Here is a 27,884-nt window from a genome sequence, read left to right as displayed (position 1 = left end):
GACTGTCTAGCTTTCTTTTTCCATAGTGCTTCCTCTACTCTCATAATGCAATCAGCATCCCATGTCCCTGAGACAGGCCATCTATACTTTTCTTCTAGATCCTTCGTGTAATCCACCCATAAGTCTAAAAACAGTATGGCATCTAACCCGTGCTTTTGGTACATGAAATGGCCAGGAGTGTCTCTAGGCGGGACGGGGACTGCCTCTTCGAGTATCCCTTTCCTGGTCCCTATCTGACGTAATTTCGAAAACAGTGGCATATTGGAGCTAACTCGAACGAACACACAATATACACAAGAATAGACTGGAAACAACCATTCACACTACAACATTAAAACATTAAAAAACAGATACATCCTAACTAGTACATAGAAAAAGAAACATGATCCTGAAAAACTGTTTACGTTATGCACTGCAAAACAGTACAACCATACCGGTCTCGTAAAGAGACACGTCTTTACCGCGTCCACCGAAATGGACACGTCTCTACCGTACCTGTGTACCCAGATACGTCTTTACCGGGCTCAAATAAATGAACCCCTCTCTATGCATTCCCAATAACGGTACTCACCGGGAAGCAAACTGAAGGCCTCGGAAACTCGATACTGGACTGCTACTGCTGCGGCTGTGGCTGCTTCTGCTGCGCATGCGCCTCGGAACAGGTGGGCATCGAGATACCTCGGACCTTGCTCTCTCGACTTGGGCTCTGGTCGGGATGGTCCGCAATCCTCACCGCCTCGTGTGGATGCCTGGTCGCAGTCTCCGTCTCCTCCGTGGGCCTGAGGGAGTAGGCAGGAAGTCCCGCTGTCGTGTACACTTGAAGTCCGTCACGGCTGTAGAAGGGGTCAGGGGGCTGGACCTACATCGCCGGCGCGTGGGGAAGGGGACTGGTCCCTATTCGGGCGCCAGATTAATGTGGTAAATAATTAATTACCCTGTCATAATTTCTATACATTAATAAGGATCATGCATATAATGAGAGGCAGAGTCCGTGGTGTCCGATTCAGAAGGGCTTTATTCAGTAGCTCGAGCTAAAGGAGAATCGGGTTCCATCTCCACTAGGGATCAGGAAGGATCGTCATCTGGATCTTTATTCACAGAACACATTATATATAGTTAAAACATACATTGACTTGGATAGAGAAGGCGGAGTGCTCCAGGCGGAGCAAGTGGAAGAGAGAGATAAGAGCACATGGGCGTGAAAGAGGCGTGCAAGAAGGCGTACACATGGGTGTTCACTTTGATAAGTCATAGGTGTGTCATAGGTGGGTGGATGCATAGAGGGGGTCTGCATGGTCAGCAGGAACCTTTACCCTACTTGTGCGCGCAAACTGGTCATGACGTGGAATTGACGTGTTACTGGGGGAAGCTGGGGGGAGCTGACTTTAGTGCTAGTAGAAGAGTCTGGGATGTCAGAACGACCTGCACCTCTGGCATTATCTGATATCTTGTGTTTTGGAGGATGTATTATCTGACTTAAAGGTCGCTAGAGCAAAGGCTGCAGAGGCTGCTCATACTAAATGCTAGTGTGTGCCTATATTTCTTCGTGCATTGCGTGGGGCCATGGGCCTTCTATGGATTCGGGTTCTGTAAATCACTTGAATGGAGACAGAAAGGCTAGGCCCTATCTTCTGCTGGCGGAAATATGTTTACCCCTTTCGTTAGACAGGAATGTGTTTCTGTGGAGCAGAGCAGATAACTGTAGGCAAAATACTGTCTTGGCAGGCCAGGCTGGGCACCTCTCGGCTGAGCAGGAAGTATGTGAGAGGTCAGGGATACATAGCTAAACTGCAGCTTTCAGAGTGTCAAGAGGCTTGGAGCCTGAATTCGGGGCCTGGCTCGACTGAGCCACGAAAACGATTTCATCTCGACATTAAAACGTGTACCATGTAAATGCATTGGCAACATAGGCCTCAGTGCAGAATTAACGTTTCATTCATGGAGGGCCTGATGACTGACATGCTAACATTGGACGGAAATGCAGAGGCATTACTATTACAGGCATGAGAAGGGAAATGCGTGATGACATGGACATACATGGGGTATATGTACAGTCATAGGGTGCATGTAGGGGGCATACTGGCCACGTAAAATTTCTATTTCCTCAGATGCTGAGGCTCTGTTTAACTTTAACCGGGTAAACCAGTAACTACATGTCTTCTCCCTCTAGAAGGGTGGAATGCTAACCCCGCTGCCAGGACTGGCGGGGGGTTAGTATTCCAAAGTGTTTGACACCTTACACAACATGTTTTGATAAAGCCAAATCAAAGTTAGCATTAACCGTGAGGATTATAATGCACTTAAGAGTATATGGTATGGCTATATCATAGAACAGCTATAAGAAGATTGTTCTGAAAGCTGCAGAGGGGCTCAGCTCGTGTTTGGGCACCCTCTCATATAAAACCAAGCACTCTACCTCCAGGATTGTCGAGGTCTGCCTTAGGAGTGGTTTATAGGTGTACATGAGTCTATATATGTATTTAGATATAGGTATACTATATCTAAGTAAGGGGTGATTACACCACCTTACCCAGGCTGTAAGAACAGACCTGTGGTGTCAGTTTGGAAGTCAAACCAGGGGTGGCACAATACATGCTGCATCCCCTGGTAGGCCTAGGGTGCACCTATGCCCTGGGTACCTATGGTACACTATACAGGAGCTCACAAGGGTGACCCAGTATTCAATCTGGTATGTACCTAAAGTACATGGTATCAATTTAGAGAGAGAACAGCTGAGCTGTGGGCCTGATTAGCAGGTCCACAGCCACACCAAAGTAAAAAAAACAGAGAATCACAGCAAAAAGTGAGGGTAACCATAGGAAGCAGACCCTACTCTCCTACACAACCCCCCAAACACAGGGACATTAAACTAACCTTGACCAGTTGAGTCTTCGTGTTCTAAGTGGAAATATCTGGAGAGTCCATCTGCATTGGCATGGTTACTCCCAGGTCTATGTTCCCCTGTATAGTCCATCCCCTGTAGGGAAATGGACCACGTGAGCAGTTTGGGATTTTCACCCTTCATCTGTTTTAGCCACAAAAGGGGCTTATGGTCTGTCTGAACTGTGAAGTGAGTACCAAGCAAGTATGGCCTTAGCTTCTTCAGGGCCCAAACCACAGCAAATGCCTCCCTCTCAATAGCTGACCAACGTTTCTCTCTAGGGGTCAGCCTTCTGATAATAAAAGCTACTGGCTGGTCCTGACCTTCTTCATTCAGTTGTGACAGCACAGCCCCTACCCCCAACTCAGAAGCATCTGTTTGAACAATTAATTCTTTGGAGTAGTTAGGACTTTGCAGAATGGGTGCAGTGCACATGGCATGCTTCAGGTCAACAAATGCCTTTTGACAGCTGATTGTCCACTGAACTTTCTTAGGCATTCTTTTAGAAGTTAAGTCATTCAGGGGTGTCATAATGGAACCATACCCCTTGACAAATCTCCTATAGTATCCAGTCAGGCCCAAGAAAGCTCTGACCTGAGTCTGGATGGTTGGAGCAACCTAGTCCATTATGGTCTGGATTTTGCTCTGCAATGGTTGAACCTGGCCTCCACCTACAAGGTGGCCCAAGTAAACAACCTGACTCTGCCCTCTCTTTCACTTGGTAGCCCTGATAGTTAGGCCTACTGTCAGGAAAACAAATATCCCAAGGAGACAATCTGTTGGGGCTACTAGCTCTCCTCCCTCTCAATGTCACAGGAGTTGGTCAGCCTTGGTGAGGAGACGCCTCCTCAACATGGTGGCGCAGCGCTAGGTTAGCGCTGCAGCTTTCTGGTGACTTGTGCGAGACTCAAGATCACAGCTGAGGCTTGCGCTGGCTCTGAGTGCCGCACACTTCACCGAGTTCGTCGAGGGAATCAGAAGTTTCCTGAATGCGTTCGTGGTAGTTACAGTGTTGTAAGGTGTTATTTTCCGAAGTTCTTACCGTCGGTAGATTTAGTTTCTCTACGTGTCGGTATCCTGAGAAAAGACAGCTCGAAGTCGACTTCCAAATCTACAAGCTTTCCTCCTCTTCAAGTCTCCAGCTGTTCGGTCACGCAAGTACCTAGAGGATGAAAATAGATTGGTTTACAGTTGAGAATTCTGAAAATACGATTTTGTGATTCTTAGAAGCATGTCAATGGTGAACAATACTTACCTTTCAGTAAAAGCTTAAATTACTCTTTCCCTGTAGAAAGGAAAAGAGATAAAAGACTTAAATATTCTGATTCTAGTGGCATGAAGTGTTTAGTAGACATTAGAACTCAAGAACAACACTTACCTTTCCATAGCTGTCTGCGCAAACGTCCCCTATTGTAAAAAGATTTTAAAAAAAGCAAAAGGTTAATAATAGAAATAACATCAGCACTTAATGGAGAAGCTAACTCTAGAGAAAGATAGATAGAGTGGCAAGCCAATAACAATTTGTTTATGTTAATTTGCAGGATATAATACACATTACTACTCAACCAATAGACAAAAAAAAGACAACTATATCCTAAAAGAAGAGAGGCTTAGACTGGTCTTGTAAAGGGTAGGTAGTAGTTTCCAGAGAGAGAGCGAGAGTGTGTACAGAGAGTAGGATTAGAGAATTGTAGTTGTTAACATTGTTTGTGTATTACAGTGTGAACCGCTCCAGGAAGAACAAGTCACAGATAGCAGTAGAAACACCGGTTTGAAGACCAGCAGTCTCTTCTCTGTCACATCCCCTTTCCCCCCCTGGGAGTCTTTTCACACAACTAGAGTTATTTCCCTTTGGTGCGTGGAGGGAGGCTCAGAGAGGTATTGGGAAAAGCTCACCATTCGGTTCCTGAGAGTTTCCTGGGAAAACTTCAAGTAAGATTTTTTACTGCTCTGACAGAGTAAAGTGCCCACGAAAATTGTATTCACCCGAACAGAATGGCCGAAGGAACTGACTGGAAGAGTTTAGGAAGGGTTCTAGAAGTAATACAAAAAGAGTTATTAGCAGTCCGAGAGGAGAACAAGGCACTAAGGCAAGATTTACTGGCCTCAACGAGGGAAACTGTAGATTTAGCCAGTAGAATGGATGGGTATTTTGCAGGTACCAGTTTTACAGCTCTTTCCCAAGACACCCAAACTAGTATTGTCACTCCTCCAACTCATCCTAAGAGTACTACCCAGGTCATTCACTCATTGTCCCCTGTTATACCTCTTGCTCCTCCAGAACGATTTAGAGGTGACCCTCAAAAGGCCCAAATATTTCTCACACAGTGTTCACTGCATTTCATGTGTCGTCCAGCCATTTTCCCTGATGCACAGTCCCGAGTAGCCTTTGTTCTTTCGTACTTAAGTGGTGATGCAGCTGCCTGGTCCTTGCCTCTGGTCACTAAAGATTCTGCAATCTTATACGATTTTGATGAATTAAAAAAAGAATTATTGCAAATTTTTGACTAAAGAAGAGTCTCTAAGGCTACGGACAATGAGTTGTTTGAGCTAAGACAGGGGAACAAAGAATTGGTTGCCTATCTGGCTCAATTTAATAAACTAATTGTGGAGATATATTGGCCAGAGAACAAAAGAGCAGCTCTATTTTACCGGGGCTTAAAGGATGAATTGAAAGACTATTTATCCCAAATTCCTAAGCGACCCACTGAAGTCTCCGCCCTCATTGATTTGGTCTTAGAACTGGATTATTGGCAGTCTGAACGGAAAGGTGAGAAATGGAGAGAATTTTGTTAGAGTGTGCCTCGTTTTTATCGAGCTAGATCAGAAGGAATTAAACCTACCGACGGCACCTCAATGGTAGAACCAATGCAAATTGGAGCCGTGAGAGGCCCCCTTTCAAAAGAAGAAAAAGAGAAGAGGCGAGCCAACAACCTTTGCATGTATTGCGGGGTTAGCGGGCACTACGTTAAGGTGTGTCCAAAGAAACCAAAGACCTTGCTGAAGAAAAACTGTCAGCACCACCAGTAGGGGGAGTTGGACTGGTGGATACTAAAGAAAACACAACTCCAGAATCTCACTCATTAGCTAACACACTTCAGTCCTCAACTCCGCACTTAACCTTATCGGTAACCCTGAAATACATAACTTCAATTCAATCGGGCATTTCGGTTATGGTTGACTCCGGAGCTACTAGAAATTTTTGTGACATTAAATTCGCTTCAAGTATTGGTCTGCAGGCGATACGAAAGATGAAGAGAGAAGCAGTGAGAGCCGTTGACAGTACTAACCTCTCGTCCGGTCCGATCGTTAGTCACACCGAAGAGGTGGAGTTGGTGCTAACAGACGATCAACGCGAACACATACAGTTTAACCTGATTGACGCCCCCCAATTCCAATTGTTTTCAGGACTTCCATGGCTAACAGAACACAATCCACAAATTGACTGGGAGAAGAGATCGATTGTGATGAATTCTGAATACTGTTTAGAGTCCTGTTCTCACAGAAGAGGGCAAGTGAGGGAGTCCAATTTAGCTGCCAGTTTGTGTGAAAATGGAGCTACGGTGTGCGTAATTCGAGAAATGTATCGGGATTACGAAGATGTGTTCAGTGAAACAAATGCAAAGAGACTTACACCTCACAGGCCATATGATTGTAAGATCGAGTTGGAACCAGGCGCAAATCTTCCATGTAGTCGAATCTACGCTTTGACTGAAAAAGAGGATGCTCATTTAAAGGAATATATCCAGACCTATTTGAAGAACGGTTTTATCCCACCATCCCAGTCTCCGGTTTCTTCACCATTATTTTTTGTCACTAAGAAGGAAGAAGGCGATCTTCGGCTCTGTATTGACTATCGCGCCCTGAACAAGGTTACGGTCAAGAACAGATATCCACTACCATTGATTTCGGTTCTCCTGGATCAGGTTAAGGGGGCACAGATATACACGAAATTCGATCTTCGGGGTGCTTACCATCTAATCCGAGTCAGAGAAGGCAATGAATGGAAGACTGCATTCAGGACTAAGTTTGGCCTGTATGAATAACAGGTTATGCCTTACGGTCTTTGTAATGCCCTGGCAGCCTTCCAGTATTTTATCAATGACTTGTTAAGTTCCTATATAGACAAGTGTGCCATTGTATATATAGATGATATTTTGATCTACTCGGCATCAGAAGAATAACACCTGGAGCATGTCAAAGGAATCCTGGAAAAGCTACGAGAACACAGTCTTTATGTCGCACTATCTGATGGGAGCGCAACATACTGTTACAGTATTTACAGATCACAAAAATCTACAATTCTTGAAGTCGGCGAGAACTTTAACTCTATACTTTGCGGATTACAATTTTGTAATCACCTATCACCCAGGAAGTAAGAATGGCAAGGCGGACGCTCTGTCACCATTTGATACAGAAGATCAAAGATTGATGATAGACAACCAGAAGATCATTCCAGAATCTAAAATTGTGGGTGCAATGATTAGTAAAACTCTAGATGAGAAGATACAGGAGTGCTTCACGCCAGAAGAGCTTCAGCAATGGGTTTTGGCAGATCCGTCTCGAGAAGATCAAAAAGGGTTGGCCTATCATGATGGGGTCTTGTTCATACCCACTTTGGAACTGCAAGAACAACGTTTACATGATTGCCAATCCATAAGACAGAAGAACTGATCAAAAGACAATTCTGGTGGCCCAAGATGACTAAAGACATCAAAGAATATGTATTAGGGTGTGGAATCTGTGCTCAGGGAAAATCGACACGACAATCACCCCAAGGGCTGTTACAACCCATGCCTACACCCCCATACCCGTAGCATACGGTAACGATGGACCTGATTGTAGATTTACCTGCTAGTAAGGGTTACAGCGGTATCTTGGTATTTGTAGATGCCTTGACCAAGATGGCTCATTTCGCCCCTTTAAAAGACACTCCCGGTGCTAGAGAAATTGCCACGCAGTTTGGTTTGCACGTGATAAACCATGGAATTCCCAAGTCCTAGTATCAGATCGTGGAACCCAATTATTTCCCCATTTCTGGAAGGCTTTCACCGCTGGGTTGCATATTGAGACTAGGTTCTCCACTAGCTATCACCGAGACCGATGGGCAGACGGAAAGGGCAAATCAGGAGCTAGAACAATAGATCAGGAAGGAGATTGGTCAGACCTTCTTTGCCAGCAGAGTTCGCACACAATAATACCCAGAACAGTTCTACAGGTCATTCACCATTGTATATAAATCATGGTTGGCATCAAAATCTGATTATACATGCCAGTGAGATCCCAGTTCCAGCAGCCAAAGATTTTGTACAGTCCTTAAAAAGCACCCAAGAAGTAGCAAATGAGAAATTAGAGAAGTCAAAATAACTTTACAAGAGTTATGCAGATAAGAAAATGTAGGAAGGGGGAGGCTCTAGTTGGCGCAGTGCAACACTAGCGACAAGCAGGGACTCTCTCTTCCTCGTCAGGGCTGAGGGTTACCTTCCAGACAACCTCTGCTTACCCTCTAGGTAGTGTGGCTTAAGCAGTCGTAGGCTAATCTTTGGGGCGCATAGGGTTAAACACTTGCAACAGTACACCTTTACAACCAACCCACCACACAACGAGACCAGACTGTATTCTGTAAAATATATATCTTTATATAGATTTTAAGCAGGCTTGCGAATACAATCAATATACTTTATGAAAACGGTTGCAGGTTACTCAATTCGGGTTACCACAGTTCTTATGCAGTTCTCTTGAGGCCCGTAGGCCGGTGTTACTCAAAGTTCTTGTGGAGCCGGCGGCTTCCAGGGGATCTGTCCCACGTCGCGTTGCCTTCCCGGGGTCGCTGATCGTTGCGGCTCTTCAGCCGAGCAGGTCACTGGTCATCCGGGGCAGCGGTGTTCTGTGGCGGCAGGGTCCTTTCCTCGTCGTCCACTCCGACCCTGGAGGTGGCGGCTGTGCGGTGGTGACAAGTGGCAGTACGGTCCCCAAGTGCAGGACGTACCCAGCCAAGTGTCGGGGCAGCTGTGGGCTCACAGCTGGGCTGTCGGGCAGGCTACCGACCTTGCGGATTCTCGTAGGGCAACTGTCCGTCTTTGCAGGTGAGTGGCTGCTCGTTATGCAGTCACCTCGAGAGCTCGGACCGGACGGGTCCTCCTTTGCTTTGCTCTCGGGCTCCCGGTGCAGTTGCGGTCACGGTGTTCGGGCCAGCGGCGGCTGGTCCTCACTTTGCTTCCGCTGTTGCTTTGGGCCCCGGTCACGGTGGTCGGGAGGATGTTGATGCCCTAGAGGAGATTCCTCCGTCAGTGCTGCGGCGATGGTCAGCACCCGCAGTCGCTTTCTTCCAAGGGGGTAGCGTCCACTGGTCCTGGGACGCTGGTCAGGGGGCAAGTTCAGTTGCAAGCCCTTGGAGATCTCTTTAGCAGAGTTTGGCACAAGTAGAGCAAAAGTCTTTTCGTAGTCTTTTTGTCTTCCTCTCCTTCAGCAGCAAGGCACCAGACACAGGCAAGAGTCAGCACCCTTCCTTGTCTCTCACGGTCCTTCTCGTAGGGCAGAGTCCTTCTGTGGCCCAAACCGGATCTAATTTTCCAGGAGCAGGGCTCCTTCTTTTATAGGCCAATTCTTTTGTTCTCGCAGGCCAGGGGGGCCTTTGCATAGCCACTCTCAGTTCTGGAGTACCCCCGCGGGAGTACTCCGGCTTCTGCTTTCAGTGTGAGGGGCAGGCGCATCAGACGCCCCACAGGAGGTGGAGCCAGCATTGTCCGGACAGGGGTGGCCAGAGTACCTTGTTGATGGGGGCTTCGCCCTTCCTGGGCCAGGTGCCGGCAGAGTCATCCGCCGCTCCCCAGGAGGGTGGAGCCAGCATTGTGGTGGCCGAGCACAGTGACAGTTCGAGTCAAGAGGCACTCCTACCTCCCACTAAGGTGTAATCTGCGCATTCACCACCTGTCATCCCTCCAGCCCTGTCACTCACACATCCCAGACAGTCAGATACACATACCAGCAGAGGCGGCTGAAATGGTTAAGCAAGCAAAGGCTAACTTTCTAAAAGTAGCATTTGCAAACCCAGGATATTAAAATAAACTTGACTACAAGAAATATCTTATCATCCTGAGTTCAGGCATACTAAACATGACTCGCTACCATGCTCCTTGAGCCTGCGGGGATTATAGGGTGTAATAATCCTCGCAGCTCAGTCTGGCCTAATGGAGCAGGTAGCCTTCAATAGTGAAATACGGTCTTCGTTGTAAGTCACTACTAGGACATGCCACGCACATCAGGGCTTGTCCTACCTTGCACCTACAACGCACCCTGCCCGCAGGCCTACCATAGGGGTGACTAATATGTAGTCAAGGGGAGGGTCGGTGCTGGCAAGTGGGTACACTTGCCCAGCTAGCGTGACAGTACGAGACCGCACGCGGGTTCTGCGGTCGCAGTTCCCAGACACATCTTTACGGCTGCTTCGGTGGGTGGCGCAACCAGCGCTGCAGGCCCACCAGCAGTATTGGCATCTACAAGCCCCGGCACTCTCTTGTGCGCTTTACTAGGGACTAACAGTAAATCCAATGCACCAATCAGGGATACCAATCGTATGTACAATTTACAGTAGGGAGCACTTGCACTGCGGCACGGATCAGCCGTGGCGCAGTGCCCTGAGTATCGGAAAACCAGCAAAACATCGGAGGCACATCAGCAAAAAGTGGAAGGGAGACTCACGCCAAGGTGCCAGGTCTAACATGTGTCCCCTCCAGCTGAAATGTGGGGGGAACTACCCTTCCCCAGGGAGTTCCACATCACTAAGGCGGAAAAATCTGGACAGACCGTCAGCGTTGGCATGATCGGTGCCAGGGCGGTGTTCCACCGTAAAGTCCATACTCTGTAGAGAAATGGACCACCTCAACAGTTTCGGGTTCTCACCCCTCATTTGCATCAACCATCTGAGGGGCCTGTGGTCCGTCTGAACTCGGAAGTGAGACCCAAACAAGTAGGGTCTTAGCTTCTTCAGCGCCCAGACCACAGCAAATGCTTCTCGCTCTATTGCACTCCACCTACTTTCCCGTGGAAGTAACCTCCGACTTATGAAGGCTACGGGTTGGTCAAAGCCCTCCTCAGTCATCTGTGAAAGAACAGCCCCTACACCATGCTCTGAAGCGTCTGTTTGCACAATGAACTCCTTGGAGAAATCGGGGGCCAGGAGCACGGGCGCCGTGCACATGGCAGTCTTCAGGGTGTCGAAAGCCTTCTGACAGGTGTCAGTCCAAATCACATTCCTGGGCTGCTTTTTCGAAGTCAGCTCTGTCAAGGGGGTCACGATCGTGCCATAGCCCTTGACAAACCTCCTGTAATACCCAGTGAGCCCCAGGAAGGCTCTCACTGCAGTCTGGGTCTTGGGGGTTCCCAAGCCAGGATGGTTTCGATTTTGGGGGGCTGCAAGGGGGCTACCTTGCCACTCCCAACTTGGTGTCCCAAGTACACCACTGAACCCTGCCCAATCTGGCATTGCTTGCCTTGATTGTGAGGCCTGCTCTGCGCAGGGCCATCAACACTTCCCAGAGGTGTCGCAGGTGTTCGGGCCAGGTGCCGCTGAACACCGCGATGTCATCCAGGTAGGCGGCACTGAACTCGTCCAGTCCAGCCAACACCTGGTTGACCAATCTCTGAAAGGTGGCAGGGGCATTCTTCATTCCAAATGGCATAACCCGGAACTGGAAATGCCCATCTGGTGTAGAGAATGCCGACCTCTCCTTTGCCCCATCGGTCAAGGCGATCTGCCAGTACCCAGACGTCAAATCAAACGTGCTGAGAAACCGAGCAGCCCCTAGCCGATCAATGAGCTCGTCAGCTCTGGGGATGGGGTGCGCATCAGTCTTCGTGACTGAATTGAGTCCTCTGTAGTCCACACAGAACCGTAGTTTGGGTGTGGCTCCCGGCGCAGCAGCCTTCGGCACCAAGACCACGGGGCTGGACCAAGGACTGCTGGAAGACTCAACCACCCCGAGGGCAAGCATCTTGGAGACCTCCTCCTTGATGCAGGCCCGTACCCTGTCAGTTACCTGGTAAGCCTTATGCTTCACCGGTAAGCTGTCTCCAGTGTCCACATCATGGACGCACCAATCTGTGACACTCGGAACCAGGGAGAACAGGTCTGGAAACTGCCCCAGCAACTGGCGGCAGTCCTCCTGTTGTTCGGCGGTCAGGGAGGGTGAGAGGTTAACTCCATCCACTGACCCATCCTTCTCACAGGCCACCAAGAGGTCAGGAAGAGGCTCCGACTCCTCCTCCATTCCGTCATCGGTTGCCAACAACATGCCCACTTCGGACCTTCGCAAGTGGGGCTTGAGGCGGTTGACATGTAGGACCCGCAAAGGGTTCCTGGGCGTCTTCATGTCCACCAAGTATGTCACGGGGCTCTTGCGCTCCACAACCTCAAATGGTCCTGTCCACTTATCCTGAAGGGCACAGGGCTCCACTGGGGCCAAGACATACACCTCCTGTCCAGGCTGAAGCTCGACCAGAGTGGCATTCTGATCGTACCACCGCTTCATTTCCTCCTGGCTCGCTTCCAGATTTGCCTCGGCAAGTTGTCTGAAGCGTCTGGTTTGGTTTCTGAAGGCCAGCATGTAGCTATATACATTCTGGGGAGGTTTCCTGGGAGATTGCTCCCAGCCTTCCTTTACCAAACTCAGTGGTCCTCTCACGGGGTGACCGTACAGCAGTTCAAAGGGGCTGAACCCTAGGGACTTCTGTGGTACCTCGCGATATGCAAACAGCAGGCATGGCAAGAGGACGTCCCACTTACGCCTCATCGGACCTTCCAGGCCCATGATCATGCCTTTGAGGGTTCGGTTGAATCTTTCAACCAACCCGTTACCTTGGGGATGGTAGGGTGTGGTGAACTTGTACGTTACGCCACACTCCTGCCAAAGGGACTTCATATATTTCGATATGAAATTGGTCCCCCTGTCGCTCACCACCTCTAGAGGGAATCCTACTCGTGAGAAAATTCCCATCAGTGCACGCCCCACCACGGGAGCCGTCACTGTCCTCAGAGGGATGGCTTCAGGGTACCGGGTGGCATGGTCCACCAAGACCAGGATGAACCTGTTGCCCATGGCTGTCTTGGGGTCCAGAGGCCCAACGATGTCAATACCCACTCGCTGGAATGGCGTACCGACCACAGGGAAGGGTTGGAGGGGAGCCTTGTTCTTCCCTCCCGTCTTCCCACTTGCCTGGCAAGTTGGACAGGTTCTGCAATACGCATCGGAACTCTTGTGCATTTGGGGCCAGTAAAAGTGGGTGACAAGCCTGTCATAGGTCTTGTCCATCCCCAAATGTCCTGCTAAAGGCACATCATGAGCCAGACCCAGTAGGAAGGCTCTGAACTTCTGGGGTACCACCAGCACACGGGCTGACCCAGGTTCAGCAGCCTTAGGCTCCGAATACAGGAGGTCGTTCTCCCAGTACACGTAATGTGTTTTGGCCTGAACACCGTTGGCCTGGTCTGCAGCCTGCTGCCGCATACCCATGAGAGAAGGGCATTCTTTCTGCTCCCTGCAGAATTCCTCCCTGGAGGGTCCTCCTTCTTGCTGCCAATGGGTCAGCTCAGGCAGGTCCCCCAGTTCGGCGATCTGTTCCCCTGTAGGCTCCAGGGCATCCCCTTCAAGGTCTGCCTCCTCCTGGACCGTAGGAACTTCAGGGGCCGGTTTCCCGCGCCCCCTGCGCCTTCTCCCTAAGGCCGGTTCCTGGGCCTCTCCATCAGGCCCCAGGACCTCTCGATCACCCTTACTGGCTGCTATCGACCGGGTGGTCACGCACGCCCAGTCAGGCAGACCCACCATCCGCAGGTGAGTCGTTTTCTCCACCTTTTCCCAAGGGGAGTGCTCCAAGTCGTTCCCTAGCAAACAGTCAACAGGCATGGTTTTTCTCACACAGACCTGCAGAGTACCAGAGACCCCCCCCCACTCGAAGGGAACTTGAGCCATCGGACACTGACTCTCAGAATTATCAGCGTTGATAACCCTACAGTAGGCATGGGGTACAACCTGCTCTTGAGACACCAGGTGCTGCCTCACTGCAGTCACACTGGCTCCTGTGTCTCTAAGAGCCTCGGCTTCCTTACCATTGATGATCACCACCTGCCCATATTTCTTAGTGTTAGAGGGCAGGTAGTTCGTAGGGATCATCTCGCTGTCTCCTAACGAGACCAGGGTCATGTGAACGGGATCTCCACCCCCCGGGACCATCATTTCTTCTCCCAGGTGAACGCTAGTCACTTGTCGGGGCGGAGCACCAGTGGGTGCGGGTTTTCCAAATAGGCGACACTTGGGGTCACTGGATATGTGCCCAGGCTCGCCACATTTGAAACAATTGAAGGGCCCCTTTGGAACAGGTTTACCTGTCGGGGCCCCATTCTGCTTCGGGGGTGGGGGAGGCTGAGAACCCTGCTGCGGATTCCCTTGGGAACTACTTTGGGGGCCTTTTTGGAACCCTTTCTGTTTTCCCCCCTTGTCCCCCCCACTCTTCTGCTGGGGACCCTGCCCACTCTTGGCGGAATCTCCCACGGGACCCTTGTGGACCCTGGTGCTGAGCCAGCGGTCCGCCTCCTCAGCAAGCTTCCTCGGGTTGGACAGCTTGCTATCGATCAGGTGTTGGTGTAACTCAGGAAAACAGTGATCAGACAAGTGCTCCCATGCAATTAAATCAAAGAGACCTTGAAAATCATTAACTTTGTTACCTTTCACCCAACCATCCAGTGCTCTGCAAAAGTAAGTCACATACTCCACATACGTATTCCCAGGCCGCTTAGTACATCCCCATAACTTCTGTCTATACATTTCAGGGGTAAGCCCGTACCTGTTTAATAAAGCTTCTTTCATGTGGGCATAGGATCTCTGATTCTCAACGGGCAAATCTAGCAAGGTATCTCTCCCTTCGCTAAGGAACCTTCCCCACAACCCCGCTCCCCAATCCTTGTCAGGGACCCGGTGGGAGGACATGGCTACCTCGTATGCCCTAAACCACTGTCCTATGTCATCCCCCTTAAAGAACTCCTTAACTACGTCCTTCGGGATGTGCACTCTTGACTCTACCTGCACTGGCGATGTGCTGCCACCAGAGGGAGGCCGATCCAAGTCTCTCTCCTTGAGACTTATCTCCCTCATTTTTATTTCGTAGTCCATCTGGTGCTTTCGCTCTTCCAGCGCCATTCTTTTGGTTTCAAGCTCCAGCTGGATTTTCATTTCTGCCAACTTTCTCTCGTGATTCCGGGTTTCCTTCCTGTCCGCCAGCTCCTCTGGCGACAGGCCTTTACCAAAGCTGTGCTCGCTGTCTTGCCTCTCGAGATCGATCAGATCCCCCAGTGCATTCTGCTCCTCCGTTGCATTCTGCTCGGCGAGAACATCTTGCTCCTCCGGGGTTTTCCGGGACTCGATCCAGGCTTTCAGGGCCTTGGAGAGCTGGGTCTTGTTTTTGCAGCCAGCGTGCGGGACCTTGAGTTTCTTGCAAAAGAACTTCAGTTCGTCCCTGGAATATTTATCCACTTTGGTGGGGTCCCACTCCACCTCCAACACCTCGGAGGTCGTGGACTCCGCTACATCCAGGCTCTTTGTGCCCGGCATGGTTTCTGCACTCGGAATCTTCTTTCGGCAAAATTCAAAAAGCAAAGTCTGTGGCTAAGTAACTGGACCGTAATCCTTGTGTAGTGGTCAGAAGCTCAGGTATAGCTATCGCAAGTGTAAATTCGAAATCCCACCGCTGCCACCAATGTAGGAAGGGGGAGGCTCTAGTTGGCGCAGTGCAACACTAGCGACAAGCAGGGACTCTCTCTTCCTCGTCAGGGCTGAGGGTTACCTTCCAGACAACCTCTGCTTACCCTCTAGGTAGTGTGGCTTAAGCAGTCGTAGGCTAATCTTTGGGGCGCATAGGGTTAAACACTTGCAACAGTACACCTTTACAACCAACCCACCACACAACGAGACCAGACTGTATTCTGTAAAATATATATCTTTATATAGATTTTAAGCAGGCTTGCGAATACAATCAATATACTTTATGAAAACGGTTGCAGGTTACTCAATTCGGGTTACCACAGTTCTTATGCAGTTCTCTTGAGGCCCGTAGGCCGGTGTTACTCAAAGTTCTTGTGGAGCCGGCGGCTTCCAGGGGATCTGTCCCACGTCGCGTTGCCTTCCCGGGGTCGCTGATCGTTGCGGCTCTTCAGCCGAGCAGGTCACTGGTCATCCGGGGCAGCGGTGTTCTGTGGCGGCAGGGTCCTTTCCTCGTCGTCCACTCCGACCCTGGAGGTGGCGGCTGTGCGGTGGTGACAAGTGGCAGTACGGTCCCCAAGTGCAGGACGTACCCAGCCAAGTGTCGGGGCAGCTGTGGGCTCACAGCTGGGCTGTCGGGCAGGCTACCGACCTTGCGGATTCTCGTAGGGCAACTGTCCGTCTTTGCAGGTGAGTGGCTGCTCGTTATGCAGTCACCTCGAGAGCTCGGACCGGACGGGTCCTCCTTTGCTTTGCTCTCGGGCTCCCGGTGCAGTTGCGGTCACGGTGTTCGGGCCAGCGGCGGCTGGTCCTCACTTTGCTTCCGCTGTTGCTTTGGGCCCCGGTCACGGTGGTCGGGAGGATGTTGATGCCCTAGAGGAGATTCCTCCGTCAGTGCTGCGGCGATGGTCAGCACCCGCAGTCGCTTTCTTCCAAGGGGGTAGCGTCCACTGGTCCTGGGACGCTGGTCAGGGGGCAAGTTCAGTTGCAAGCCCTTGGAGATCTCTTTAGCAGAGTTTGGCACAAGTAGAGCAAAAGTCTTTTCGTAGTCTTTTTGTCTTCCTCTCCTTCAGCAGCAAGGCACCAGACACAGGCAAGAGTCAGCACCCTTCCTTGTCTCTCACGGTCCTTCTCGTAGGGCAGAGTCCTTCTGTGGCCCAAACCGGATCTAATTTTCCAGGAGCAGGGCTCCTTCTTTTATAGGCCAATTCTTTTGTTCTCGCAGGCCAGGGGGGCCTTTGCATAGCCACTCTCAGTTCTGGAGTACCCCCGCGGGTGTACTCTGGCTTCTGCTTTCAGTGTGAGGGGCAGGCGCATCAGACGCCCCACAGGAGGTGGAGCCAGCATTGTCCGGACAGGGGTGGCCAGAGTACCTTGTTGATGGGGGCTTCGCCCTTCCTGGGCCAGGTGCCGGCAGAGTCATCCGCCGCTCCCCAGGAGGGTGGAGCCAGCATTGTGGTGGCCGAGCACAGTGACAGTTCGAGTCAAGAGGCACTCCTACCTCCCACTAAGGTGTAATCTGCGCATTCACCACCTGTCATCCCTCCAGCCCTGTCACTCACACATCCCAGACAGTCAGATACACATACCAGCAGAGGCGGCTGAAATGGTTAAGCAAGCAAAGGCTAACTTTCTAAAAGTAGCATTTGCAAACCCAGGATATTAAAATAAACTTGACTACAAGAAATATCTTATCATCCTGAGTTCTGGCATACTAAACATGACTCGCTACCATGCTCCTTGAGCCTGCGGGGATTATAGGGTGTAATAATCCTCGCAGCTCAGTCTGGCCTAATGGAGCAGGTAGCCTTCAATAGTGAAATACGGTCTTCGTTGTAAGTCACTACTAGGACATGCCACGCACATCAGGGCTTGTCCTACCTTGCACCTACAACGCACCCTGCCCGCAGGCCTACCATAGGGGTGACTAATATGTAGTCAAGGGGAGGGTCGGTGCTGGCAAGTGGGGACACTTGCCCAGCTAGCGTGACAGTACGAGACCGCACGCGGGTTCTGCGGTCGCAGTTCCCAGACACATCTTTACGCTGCTTCGGTGGGTGGCGCAACCAGCGCTGCAGGCCCACCAGCAGTATTGGCATCTACAAGCCCCGGCACTCTCTTGTGCGCTTTACTAGGGACTAACAGTAAATCCAATGCACCAATCAGGGATACCAATCGTATGTACAATTTACAGTAGGGAGCACTTGCACTGCGGCACGGATCAGCCGTGGCGCAGTGCCCTGAGTATCGGAAAACCAGCAAAACATCGGAGGCACATCAGCAAAAAGTGGAAGGGAGACTCACGCCAAGGTGCCAGGTCTAACAGAAAAGAAGACCAGAAGAAGACTATTCAATTGGTAGCAAGGTTTGGCTTAGCACCAAGAATTTGAGACTGAAGGGAAATCAGAAGTTTCAACTTCGTTTCATAGGTCTATTCGAGGTAGAAAAGAAAATAAATTCAGTGACTTATAGGATGAAACTACCCACACATTTGTGAATTCATCCTGTTTTTCACGTGTCCTTGTTAAAGGGTTCTTCGCCTCATCTTAGGCCCCGAGCCATTCCAAAACCAATCCAAATCCTGTGGAGAAGAATTTGAGGTGAAAAGAATCTTAGATTCTAAGATGAGAAACAAGACACTTTACTATCTAGTCAACTGGAAGGGGTATGGTCCTGAGGAGAGATCGTGGGAACCTTCTTCCAATGTTAATGCTCCCAGACTAGTTAAAACCTTTCATGATAAAAACCCTCACAAAGCAAGGCTTGGGGAACCCCCTTGGGGAGGGGTACTGTCAGGACAACAAATACCCTAAGGAGACACTCTGTCGGGGCTACCAGCTCTCCTCCATCTCAATGTCACTGGAATTGGTCCGCCTTGGTTAGGAGACGCCTCCTCAACATGGTGGCGCAGTGCTAGGTTAGCACTGCAGCCTTCCGGTGACTTGCGTGAGACTCAAGAGCACAGCTGAGGCTCGCGCTGGCTCTGAGTGCCGCACACTTCACCGAGTTTGTTGAGGGAATCGGAGGTTTCCTGAATGCGTTCATGGTAGTTACAGTGTAGTAAGGTGTTATTTTCCGAAGTTCTTACCGTCTGTGGATTTAGTTTCTCTACGTGTCGGTATCCTGAAGTAATTTCCTGAGAAAAGACAGCTCGAAGTCGACTTCCAAACCTACGAGCTTTCCTCCTCTTCAAGTCTCCAGCTTTTTGGTCACGCAAGTACCTAGAGGATGAAAATAGATTGGTTTACAGTTGAGAATTCTGAAAATACGATTTTGTGATTCTTAGGAGCATGTAAATGGTGAACAATACTTACCTTTCAGTAAAAGCTTAAACTACTCTTTCCCTGTGGAAAAAAAAGAGATAAAAGATATTCCGATTCTAGTGGCATGAAGTGTTTAGTAGACATTAGAACTCAAGAACAACACTTACCTTTCCATAGCTGTCTGCGCAAACGTATCCTATTGTAAAAAGATTAAAAGAAAAACAAAAGGGTAATAATAGAAATAAAACCAACACTTAATAGAGAAGCTAACTCTAGAGAAAGATAGATAGAGTAGCAAGCCAATAACAATGTGTTTATGTTAATTTTCAGGATATAATACACATTACTACTCAACCAATAGACTCAACAAAAGACAGCTATATCCTAATGGAAGTGAGGCTTAGACTGGTCTTGTAAAGGGTAGGTAGTAGTTTCCAGAGGGAGAGCATGTACAGAGAGTAGGATTAGAGAATTGTAGTTGTTAACCTTGTTTGTGTATTACAGTGTGAACCGCTCCAGGAAGAACAAGTCGCAGATAGCAGTAGAAGACACCAGTTTGAAGACCAGCAGTCTCTTATCTGTCCCATCCCCTTTCCCCCCTGGGAGTCTTTTCACGCAACTAGAGTTATTTCCCTTTGGTGCGTGGAGGGAGGCTCAGAGAGGTATTGGGAAAAACTCACCATTCTGTCATTGAGAGTTTCCTGGGAAAACTTCAAGTAAGATTTCTTACTGCTCTGACACCTGCTTTCTGCAGGGCCTCCAAAACATTTTTCAGGTGGATCGGCTGATGTTCCCAGGTGGAACTAAAGACAGCAATATCATCAAGATAAGCTGCACAGTAGTCATCCAAGCCTGAGAGGACTTTGTTCACCAACCTTTGAAATGTGGCAGGTGCATTTTTCAGACCAAAGGGCATCACCACAAATTGATAATCCCCACTAGGGGTTGCAAACGCTGTCTTTGGCTTGGCCTCATCAGCTAACCTGATTTGCCAGTAGCCAGCTGTCAGATCAAATGTGCTCAGATATTTGGCACAGGCCAACCTATCTATGAGCTCATCTGCTCTGGGTATTGGATGGGCATCTGTCTTAGTGACAGCATTGAGACCTCTGTAGTCTACACAAAACCTCATCTCTCTCTTACCACCTTGGGTGTGAGGTTTTGGCACCAGGTCTACTGGACTAGCCCAAGGGCGATCTGAAGGTTCAATAACTCCCAATTCCAACATTTTCTGGACTTCTGGCCTGATAGAGTCCCTGACATGATCAGGTTGCCTGTAAATCTTACTTTTAACAGGCAGATTGTCCCCAGTGTCCACTTCATGAGTGCACTAGGTAGTCTGACTTGGAGTCAGTGAAAGCATATGTATGTATGCCTGCAGAACTTGTCTGCAGTCACTCTGCTGCTGGTCAGTGAGGCTGCCTGTCAAGGCTACACCATCAACTGAACCATCATCAGGGTTCTGAGAGAGCAGGTCTGGGAGAGGGTCACTCTCTTCCTCCTGTCCTTCATCAGTAGCCATGAGCAAGCCCATGTCTGCCATGTCAACATATGGTTTTAGTCTGTTGACATGAAGCACCCTCTGGGGGCTCCTGGGAGTTCCAAGATCACCCAAATAGGTGACTTCTCCTTTCTGCTCAACAATAGTGTGGGGTCCACTCCACTTGTCTTGGAGAGCTGCTGGGGCCACTAGCTCCAACACCCACACCTTCTGTCCTGGCTGGTAAACCAGTCAGTACAGCCTTTTGGTCATGCCAGGCCTTTTGCAATTCCTGACTTGCCTCAAGGTTTTTGGATGCCTTTTTCATGTACTCAGCCATCCGGGAGCAGAGACCAAGTACATAGTTCACCATGTCTTGTTTGGGAAGTTTGAGAGGTAACTCCCATCCTTCCTTCACCTGACAAAGGGGTCCTCTTACAGGATGCCCACACAGAAGTTCAAAAGGGCTGTAGCCAACCCCCTTCTGAGGAACCTCTGTATGCAAACAAAAGGCAGGGTAGTAGGTAATCATACCCTTTAAGGTCTTGTTGAACCTTTCAACTAGATCATTGCACTGTGGGTGATAGGGTGTGGAGAACTTATAGTTCACTCCACACTCCTTCCACATTGCAGTCAGGTAATTAGACATGAAGTTTGTACCTCTGTCTGATACAACCTCCTTAGGGAAACCCACTCTTGAGAAAACTCCCAAATGGGCTCTTGCCACAACAGGTGCTGTAATGGTCCTAAGTGAAATAGCTTCTGGGTATCTGGTGGCATGATCCACTACCACCAGAATAAACCTGTTCCCAGAGGCTGTTTGGGGATCCATTGGTCCAACAATGTCAATCCCAACTCTTTCAAAGGTAACCTCCACCACAGGTCGTGGTATTAGGGGGGCCTTTGTAGTGCTACCTGCTTTGCCACTGGCTTGGCAGGTTACACAGGAGCGACAAAACTCCTTGGTGTCTTCTGACATGTGGGGCCAGTGAAAATGTGGAACAAGCCTGTCCCAAGTTTTGTTCTGGCCAATATGTCCTGCTAAGGGAATATCATGGGCTAGTGTCAAAAGTAAGCCCCTGAATGCCAAAGGTATGACCAACCTCCTGGAAGCACCAGACTTGGGGTCTCTACCCTCTGAATACAGGACCCCTTCATCCCAGTAAACATTATGAGTTCCACTAGCATTCCCTGCAGCCTCAGCAGCAGCTTGCTGTCTGAGGGGTTCAAGAGAAGGGCAGTCCAACTGTGCCTGCCTCGGATCTGCCCTGGAAGGTCCCCCTGTCCCAAGAAACTCAACCTGATCAGGTTCAAGCTCTTCTAGGACAGATCCTTCTACAGGCTCACAATCAGATTCCTCAGAAGGCTGGGCCCACAAAGTTCAAGTATCACCATGGTGACACTAGCCCCTTTGTCCCTGTAGACCCGAGCCTCTTTCTCATTGACTAAAGGAGTTTGTCTGTACTTGCCCAAGTTATTGGGACTCACAGGGAAGGACATATCCATGCCTCCATCACAGATCAAAACAGCTTGAGTTGGTACTCTGACTAGGCCAGAGTCCATCTCAATTCCCATGGTTAACCCTACTACACCCTTCTGTTGAGAACCACCACTTGGAGCTGAACTAGGGGGAACAGTTGCCTTAGAGGCAATGGTGGTTGGAGCTGTCTCCTTCTTGGTGCAATCACTGGTCCAGTGAGAATTACTTTTACAAACTTTGCACCAGGGTTTCTTTGGACCTTCTTTCTTTTTGGATTGTTGGGGACCCCCATCATTAGAAGCTTTTTGGGGACCTTGAGAAGACTTCTAGTCTTTTGCTTTCTCCCCACCCTTTTGATCTTGCTTCTTCTGGTCACCATCTTGGTTCTGTACCTTCTGCTTCACCCCGGTCCTGACCCATTTGTCTGCCCTCTTATCCAATTCTTGTGGAGAGGTCAAATCAGAGTCAACCAGGTGTTGATGCAATAACTGGTTCTGACAATTATTAAGAATCTGTTCTCTCAATATAAGGTTATACAATCCTGTATAGTCACTTACTTTACTGCCCAGTAACCAGCCTTCCAGAGCCTTAGTAGCACAATCTACAAAGTCTGTCCAGTCCTGAGTCTGTGTCTTCTGGGTGTCTCTGAACAGCCACCTATACTGTTCAGTGGTTAGGCCAAACCCATCTATTAGAGCACTCTTCAGGACATTGTGATTGTCAGCGTCCTCTTCCCTAACAGTGAGGAGCTTGTCTCTAACTTTGTCTGTGAAGGAGAGCCACAAGATTGCTGCCCACTGACTCTGGGGTACCTGCTGTACTTTGCAGGCCGTCTCCAAAGCAGTTATCCACTTGTGGATGTCATCCCCACTCTGATAGGGAGGGACAATCTTGCTTAGGTTTCTATGGTCATATGACCTATCCCTACCACTAGGGATTTTGCTGCCACCAGTGGGCTCTAGCCCACACAATTTTCTCTCTCTTTCAAGAGCTAGGGTCTCCTTCTCCAGGGCAACTTGTTGCCTCTGGATCCTAAGCTTGACTTCTCTCATTATAGCTTCATGCTCTCTTCTCTCAGGGGATGTTCTCCTCCTGTGAGATGAGGCAGAGGACCCTACTGATGAATCAGAATGTACAGATTCTCCTGAGAGTGCTGGGCCTTCTAGGTAAACCAGCAGGCCTACATGGAGGGATAGAGGGAGGCCTTCCTGGGCCCTCTCCACCCTCAGGTAGTCCTGTTTCTTCCAGGATAGGTTCATCAACCACTTCCTGGTCTGCATTCTCATCACCTTCAGAATCCTGTTGGGGAACCCCACTAAGATCTTCTTCTGATGATGGATGGCCCCCATCCCTATTACTCTGGGTATCTGGTTCTGATGCTTTTGCTAAGTCATCTGCCACCAGGATATCTATAAGTTGGGTAGTGGGAATGAATGAATGAATGAAAACTACACTTATATAGCGCTATCTACCCGGAGGCCTCGTAGCGCTTGTGACTGAAAGCTTAGTTAACGCAGGCTCGGGTAGATCAGCAGAGTTTAGCATAGAAGTGAGTTTTCAAAGCTTTCCTGAAGGCGAGATGGTTAGTGGTTTCTCGCAGGGATAAAGGAAGAGTATTCCACAGTTTAGCCGCGGTGTGTGAAAAAGAACGGCCTCCCCAGCGGGCTTTCTTGATTCTAGTCAAGGCAGCCAATTGGAGGGTACCGGATCGGAGGGCACGTGGAGGAACATAGGGAGTAACCAGGGGCTGTAAGATTGCAGGGCCTTGGCGGTAGAAGGTTTTGTGTAGAATACACATGGCCTTGAATTGAACTCTGGCCACTATAGGGAGCCAATGAAGTTCCCTTAGGGCATTCCTTGCTGACTGCCAGCGAGGGAGATTGTAAAGCAGCCGGGCCGCACTGTTTTGGGCAACTTGGAGCTTCTGGGTGACAAAGGATGGGGCTCCCATATAGAGGGCATTCCCATAGTCCAGGCGAGATAGTACGAGGGCCTGGACCAGGATCCTCCTTGCTTGGAATGGAAGCAGAGGGAGCACCTTCCGGAGCATCCTCATTAATCCAAAACAGGTAGCGGCAGTTTTTATGGCCTGGGCTGAGAAGTTCAAGGCGGTGTCAAGCCAGATCCCTAAGCTTTTTATTTGGGGCTTGGGGGCAGGAGGTGGGCCCAAACATGGTGGCCAGATGGATGAGAAGACAGAGGGTGAAGGATTACCCAATAGCATGACATCTGTCTTCTCCCCGTTTAGCTTTAGACAGGAAGATTGCATCCATCTGGCAACGGCCTCTAGACAGGGGCCTAAGGTGTTAGACGATCCCTCCGAGTGGTCTAACGAGACCACCAGTTGGGTATCGTCTGCGTAGGTGACAATACGCACACCGAAGGGTTGGACTATCCTGTCTAGGGGCTCCATGTAGGTGTTAAACAGGGTGGGGCTCAGGGATGAGCCCTGAGGAACCCCACACCTGAGAGGGTGTTTAGGCGACACCACTTCGCCCTCGAAGACCTGGAAGAAGCGGTCAGCCAGGAAGGAAGTCAACCATTCCAGGGCCGCGCCCGACACGCCCATGTCCGCCAGACGTTGTAATAGCGTGACATGGTTTACCGTGTCGAACGCGGCGCTGAGGTCTAATAAGATGATGGCGACTTTTCCTCCCCGGTCTAACACTGCTCTTGCCTCCTCTGTTACCGCCAGAAGGGCTGTTTCAGTCCCATGTAAAGGGCGAAACCCTGTCTGGGAGGCACGTAGAAGGCTATTTGCTTCCAAATAGCTCATCAAGGTGTTATTTACGTGCCTCTCCAGCAGTTTACTTAGCCAGGGGAGCAAGGAGACAGGACGGTAATTCGCCAAGTTGGACTGGTCAAGATTGGGCTTCTTCAGCAAAGCCCTCACCATCGCACACTTCCATGAAGGAGGTACGACTTTTGAGGAGATGGAGGTGTTAAGTACATCTAATATGACCGGGCGAATCACGTCCATAGCTTTGTTGAGGGTCTGAGGGGGTGCAGGGTCATTAGGGGAGCCAGAGGTAGTTTTGGAAATAAGTTTGTCTAGGACTGGAATATCCAAGAGTGGGATTGTGTCCAGTTTACTGAAGGCAGAACCCTCAGGGACTGTGGGAATGAGGGGTACCAGATCGTTATTGACAGTCCCAAAGGAGGAATATATAGTCTGGATTTTATCCGAAAAGAAAGCAGCTAAATCATTACAACGGTTTTGGGCATCGTCCGTGGAGGGGCATTCTGCAGGGGGGGAAATGATTGACTTAACAATTTTAAAAATTTCCCTAGGGGCATTGGCGGCTGTGTTGATTTTGCTACCGTAGAAAGCAGCTTGTGCCTCCTTTAATTCCTGTTTATAACGCCTAATGGCCACTCTGTATTTATCCTTCCTCAGTTCGGAATAGTCCTGTCTCCAGGCTCTTTCGAGTTTGCGACAGGCTAGTTTCTGTGTCTTAAGAGTGGGCGTAAACCAAGGGGAGGCTTTATGTCTTTTTGAGGGGTTGCAGACCTGTACCGGGAGTACCTTATCAAGTGTGGAGGTGATCCACACATCAAAGTTATTAGCTGCAGTGTGGGCGTTCAGCGTCTTCTTAGGTTTATCTCTAACCAAGGCATCTTCCCAATCCAAAAGGGGAAGAGAGGGCCATTTCCTACCGTGATGTTTAACAAGGCCGTGGGCGAGGGGAGGTGTGTTTGTACGCCAAGTAAAGGGAATTAAAAAATGATCCGTCCATGGTAATGGGATAGGGGGCTCAACTATAAGAACATCAATATTGCTATAAATGTGGTCGAGCAGGTGGCCTCTATTATGGGTTACATAAAACCCCTTTTGATGTAAGTCCAGCGCTTGAAGGTTAGTGCAAAGGGTGTTAGCTGCAGTATCGTGAGGATCATCCAGATGCAAGTTAAAATCCCCCAGCAAGGTGAAATTGGACGAGGATAATACGATACTTGCTGTAAGCTCTGTGATTTTCGTAATAAAATCATTAAGTGCGCCCGGAGGACGGTAAGCCAGGATGCCCGAGAAGGTGGTAGTAGGGGAGAGTTCTAGCGCAAAGTGTAAACTTTCGCAAGTTGCTAAATTGGCAGGGGTGGTTCGACATTTATAGGTGTCACGATAAACAATAGCCACGCCTCCCCCTCTCCCAATCTGGCGATCCAGTCTTTTTAACGTATATCCCTGTGGGATTGCCCAGGCAATGGCTGGGTCATTGTCTATATGAAGCCAGGTTTCCGTTAAAAAGAGGGCGTGGGGTTTAAGCTCCTCAATCAGTGTGCGTAATTCGATGTAGTGTTTACAAACAGATCTACAATTTAGTAGATACATTTTCCACTCATGAATAGGAGATGAAGGATGGGATAGAAGGGGTGATGGGCTCCAGTTGCATGTTTTACAGACAAAGTCAGTATTGAGTGGTAAGAACGTGTGATCACATGACTGAGTAGTAGAGGGAAGAAGATCACAAAGCGCAGAGGAACCATAGCACCGCGGAGGACCTACCATCATACAATACAACAGGACCTGGCCACCAGTCAGCAGGAAGCGTCTGGACGCGGACTGGCGCAGACTGGCTTCTCTTTGGCGCCTCTTCGGCGCGTATACGGCGCTACCGCTGCGCGTCACCGCTGCGCGGCGAAAAGGGAACTATAAAGATTAGGCAAAGGGGTAGACTAGCGCGTCAACCGTCCTAAGATGGCCGCCTATGCTGGAACAACCAGGAAGTGGTGCCGCTTGCCTCCCTCCACTACAAACAGCACAAGTTGCTGCGGTGGACCGGGGAGTGAGCGAGCAGAATACAGGTGAGAAAACACAGGTTTTAAAATAGCAGTTTAAAAACACAATATCACAATGTCACTTGTAGCAGTCTAGCTCGCTACCAAGCGCTAGCGTAACGAACTTTACAGTCAATTATCGAGCGCGAAAGACTCTGACCCTTAAGTAGTCAGGGCAAAGGGTAGACTAGCGCGTCAACCGTCCTAAGATGGCCGCCTATGCTGGAACAACCAGGAAGTGGTGCCGCTTGCCTCCCTCCACTACAAACAGCACAAGTTGCTGCGGTGGACCGGGGAGTGAGCGAGCAGAATACAGGTGAGAAAACACAGGTTTTAAAATAGCAGTTTAAAAACACAATATCACAATGTCACTTGTAGCAGTCTAGCTCGCTACCAAGCGCTAGCGTAACGAACTTTACAGTCAATTATCGAGCGCGAAAGACTCTGACCCTTAAGTAGTCAGGGCAAAGGGTAGACTAGCGCGTCAACCGTCCTAAGATGGCCGCCTATGCTGGAACAACTAGGAAGTGGTGCCGCTTGCCTCCCTCCACTACAAACAGCACAAGTTGCTGCGGTGGACCGGGGAGTGAGCGAGCAGAATACAGGTGAGAAAACACAGGTTTTAAAATAGTAGTTTAAAAACACAATATCACAATGTCACTTGTAGCAGTCTAGCTCGCTACCAAGCGCTAGCGTAACGAACTTTACAGTCAATTATCGAGCGCGAAAGACTCTGACCCTTAAGTAGTCAGGGCAAAGGGTAGACTAGCGCGTCAACCGTCCTAAGATGGCCGCCTATGCTGGAACAACCAGGAAGTGGTGCCGCTTGCCTCCCTCCACTACAAACAGCACAAGTTGCTGCGGTGGACCGGGGAGTGAGCGAGCAGAATACAGGTGAGAAAACACAGGTTTTAAAATAGCAGTTTAAAAACACAATATCACAATGTCACTTGTAGCAGTCTAGCTCGCTACCAAGCGCTAGCGTAACGAACTTTACAGTCAATTATCGAGCGCGAAAGACTCTGACCCTTAAGTAGTCAGGGCAAAGGGTAGACTAGCGCGTCAACCGTCCTAAGATGGCCGCCTATGCTGGAACAACCAGGAAGTGGTGCCGCTTGCCTCCCTCCACTACAAACAGCACAAGTTGCTGCGGTGGACCGGGGAGTGAGCGAGCAGAATACAGGTGAGAAAACACAGGTTTTAAAATAGCAGTTTAAAAACACAATATCACAATGTCACTTGTAGCAGTCTAGCT

This window comes from Lissotriton vulgaris, chromosome 6 (assembly GCF_964263255.1).
Source record: "Lissotriton vulgaris chromosome 6, aLisVul1.2, whole genome shotgun sequence".
Lineage (NCBI taxonomy): Eukaryota > Metazoa > Chordata > Amphibia > Caudata > Salamandridae > Lissotriton > Lissotriton vulgaris.
The sequence above is the reverse complement of the archived record's forward strand: the minus strand, read 5'-3'. Positions refer to the sequence as shown.